This window comes from Zingiber officinale, chromosome 8A, assembly GCF_018446385.1.
Source record: "Zingiber officinale cultivar Zhangliang chromosome 8A, Zo_v1.1, whole genome shotgun sequence".
NCBI lineage: Eukaryota > Viridiplantae > Streptophyta > Magnoliopsida > Zingiberales > Zingiberaceae > Zingiber > Zingiber officinale.
The window spans coordinates 112,886,796-112,890,650 of record NC_056000.1 but is presented as its reverse complement, the minus strand read 5'-3'; the positions used below and the strand labels follow the sequence as shown (position 1 = coordinate 112,890,650).

The 3,855-nt window shown below is 38.1% G+C and overlaps 1 long non-coding RNA gene across 1 annotated transcript; it reads right to left on the bottom strand.

Moving 5' to 3' along the window:
• Nucleotides 1-455: 455 nt before the first annotated feature.
• Nucleotides 456-2,938, bottom strand: LOC122012506. Its single transcript, XR_006120239.1, has 2 exons — nucleotides 2,715-2,938; nucleotides 456-690 (listed from the first exon to the last, which is right to left on the bottom strand). It is a non-coding gene; the product is annotated as an uncharacterized LOC122012506 (long non-coding RNA).
• Between the last annotated feature and the right edge of the window lie 917 nt (nucleotides 2,939-3,855).

The window sequence follows — 3,855 nt, the reverse complement described above, 5'->3', positions numbered from 1 at the left end:
TGAATCCCTAGTGGCCTGATACGATGCTAAGTCCGGGTGAGTGATGCCAGGTGGAGAAAACCCTAGAGGGGCATAACTCTAAGTTCTAGTGAGTGAAGACAGATGGAGAAAAATCCTAAGGGAAACTAACCTTAGGTAACAAGAAGTCTTGGAGAAGTGAATTCCAAGCAAAGTTGATCGTGTAACAACCCACCCTTCTTACTACTACTCTCTAAGGGCGACCGTTACCTAACTCCTACTCTACTTACTAGTTTCACTTATGCTATTCTTAGCGACACTTAGATTTATCACGGTTCAGAGAAATTCCTACCGAAAAATTTCGGCAGAGTCTCCCCTGTACCGGTGACCAAATCCATAATACATAAGATATATACGCAGCCACAGGCGGCTGGAACACATTTTATTCACAACCACGCAGTAATAAATCAACAGGAAGAAAGAAACTACTCTAGCAATAGCAACAACTATACTACTCCAACTCATAATAAAAGAAAACTAATTACAAATGCGGAATAAACTTATTTACAGTCTCAACCCATAATAACACTTAAAAGAGAACTAAAAGAACTAAACAGAAAAGTCTTGGCAATTTGCCAGCTCATTCTGGATCTCTCCATAGTCCAGCCACCACACACATCCATCATCACCACCACCCTATCGCCTCCCTTCATATCTTAGCTTTTCCTTTATCTGCAGTAGGAGGAAAAAGAAAAGTATCTATAAGCGAAAACGCTTAGTAAGTACTAATCTATCTCACAAAACTCGAAATGCATAAATGAAATGCATAAGTACTGAAACTGAAATACTAAAACTATCTGCATATGCTCATGGTATACAGAAAATGAACTAGATACAAATCATACTCAGTATCAAGCAGAATAACAAGAAACCAACTATGTAAACTTAGAATTAAAGAAACTAACCATTCTTATTTATTCTAAGCTTGGAACTTATTTCATTTCTTGTATCCTTGTGTTAGAAATTAATCTTTTAATTTCTATCTTTTACTTTCTTCTTCTTTCTTTCTTTCTTTCTTTCTTTCTTTCTTTACTTCTTTACTTCTTTACTTTTCTTTACTTTGGTTTTCTTTTCTTGGGCCCAGGCTTAGTACCATCTCCCTAATAGGTTGGGGTTGCGAGCCACCAATCCTAAAAGAGCAGACCTCGGTCTACCAGGGCCAAGACCTCGGAAATGGTCACCTGGATTTGTTTAACGACAAGCTCTTGGATGTCGGGTACTAGCCTCTTGCTTGACTTACTTTTTATCTTTCTTATTCTTTTATCTTCCTTATTATCTTTTATTAAAGATTGTGGGAGTCCTTTAAATATACTTAACAAGTATGGGTGTATAATCAACTAACCATGCTAGATAATAGAATAAAACAAGTAACTTAAAGCTTACTGATCATGCTATAAGCTAAACTAAAGAAAGCAATTTAAAGCCTTTGAATCATACGATGAAAACATGGCAAAGGATGCTATTTTTGTGCTTCTAAACATGCTGTAAAATCAAGTATGAAATGATTCTAATCATGCTGTAAAAACAAGTATAGAACGATACTTTAGGGCTGCTAACCCTGCTGTAAGTACATGGCAAGGATGACTACTCTAAGACTTTTAAACATGATGAAAAATAGAATAAAACATGCTACTTTAATCTTCTAAACATGCTATACAAAATAGGCAAAAACATACTACTTTAAACTTTCTAATCATGCTAGAAATAAAGCAAAAGGAAGCTAACTTTGGGCTTTCTAAGTATGCTATAATAAATAGGTATAGGATGCTACTTTAGTGACTCCATTCATGCTGTAAAAATAGGCAAGGAATGCTACTTTAAGGCCTTTAAACATGCAATACAAAATAGAGCAAAAAGAAAACTAATTTGATCTTGCTAATCATGCTACAAAATGGAGCAAAAGAACGCAACTTTGAGCTCTCTAGGCATGCTGTAAAATAGAGCAAAGGATAGCAACTACCAGCTACATTAATCCGAGATAATGCAAGCCACATAAGCTAAACTAAACCTGCCATACTTCTTCTACTTATATAGGTTATTCCTGCCACTACATCTCAACCGAAAGCCAGACCTCCTCCTATCCACGATAACAAACATTTAAGAGCTAAACTCCTTCTACGCAATTAAACTCGAACAATAAACTGGCATGCTTAACAGTTATGCTACCGACGGTAAGGAAATAAAAGGAAAACCCTAGCTTATAGTCCTGTTCAACAGCAAACCCAAGCAAGAAACTCTTGGCACAGCACTTAGCTTAGCAAATTTGGCACAGCAAACACCGAAAGCAAGAAAATCATACCCTGAGACATTGTAAACATGTGAGTCATTTCCGTTTATGGCAGCAACCACAGAAACTACACTACCAACTAGAAATCTAACTCATCTCCTACCCGTGACCTGCCCACAAAACCATAACCTAATCCGACCAATCCCTTCTCCTCGGATTCACGACACCAAGCACAAGCAATGAAATTCTGTACAGCATGCTTTAAATTCCAACATAAAGAATCTAACATCTCTAATAGGCCATTCATACAAATGGAATGGAAGGGAAACCTTAGCAATTCGGCTAGGTCCACAGAGCATGGAGAGAAAAGCCCTAGCATATGATTCCACTCGGCATAGCAAAATCCGAAAGCAAGAAAACGAAATCCAAAGATTCGGAGCAACTCCTACCACAGGTGAGTAGTACTTACCCTTGCTCTTAGAACTTACAACCAGAGAAGAAAATAGGCTTCTAGGGTTCGGACGAGACTCAAAATCGCAGCGCCTTCTTCACGTCTACGTGCTCTCCACGTCAAGAAGATCACGAGAATGTGAAGGATTCTCGAAGACAACCCTCTGCCGACCGCCGGAGAAGAAACTAGGGTTTCTGCGGTTTCGCCCGAGAAGAAACGGCGCACGCGAGGAGGAGAAGGAGAGGTTTTTTTAAATCTAGGGTTTTCCATTATAACTATACTTTATATCCAATTCTCTCCATATTAGGTTGACAAAGTTCGTGTAGCTCAGCTGGTTTGGGCCGGTTTTGCTTAAAGCCCAGCTCATGGGTTCGAATCCCAGCCGCGCACTTTTATTCCCCTTTTATTCAAAACGCTCTAACTATAGCTTAAATATATTCCACCTCCTATATAATTAACAAAAACTCGCTGGCTCAGCTGGTCAAGCTGCGTCCGGTTGTGTCGTGTCTGACCCCAGGTCATGGGTTCGAGACCTAGCTTCAACACATTTATTTATCAAACTTTCTTTCTTTTTGTAAACATACTAAATGACCTCCAAAAATTGCATAAAAATACTCTAAAAATTTCTAAAAATCTCTAGAATATTGGAACTCAAAATAGGGGAAAATTGGGTTGTTACAGATCGGATGATTTCTGGTCTATCATGTGTAGTCGACTGGACGAGCGAATCTTGATAAATCTAATTTCAGTTTTACCATAGTGTTCTGTATTGCTATTATTACTATCGACTAATGTAGTATTGCAGGAAAAGTCTTAGTGTATCAGAGATCAGACATTGAGCAGGTAAAGTACAAACAGAATTGGAGGACCAATTTTTGCCAGGTAGGTTGAGGTAAGCAATTGGAGAGGAGCGACGGTGAGGTCATGTTCCAGAATGGAAAAACCTTAGGTCACTGATCCAATTGAAAAAATCGAGAAGGTTTTCAGGTTAAAATCAAGATAGTTTACTATCCATTACTACTCATGCATTATATACTATCACTGTGTTAACTTTGTTTTATAGAAGTATTTGTTTTAACTCTGTTTTACAGGAGCTAAAGTTATAGGTAGACCAAACACCATGATCAGTCGACCAAACTAGGTTGATACATAATAGAGA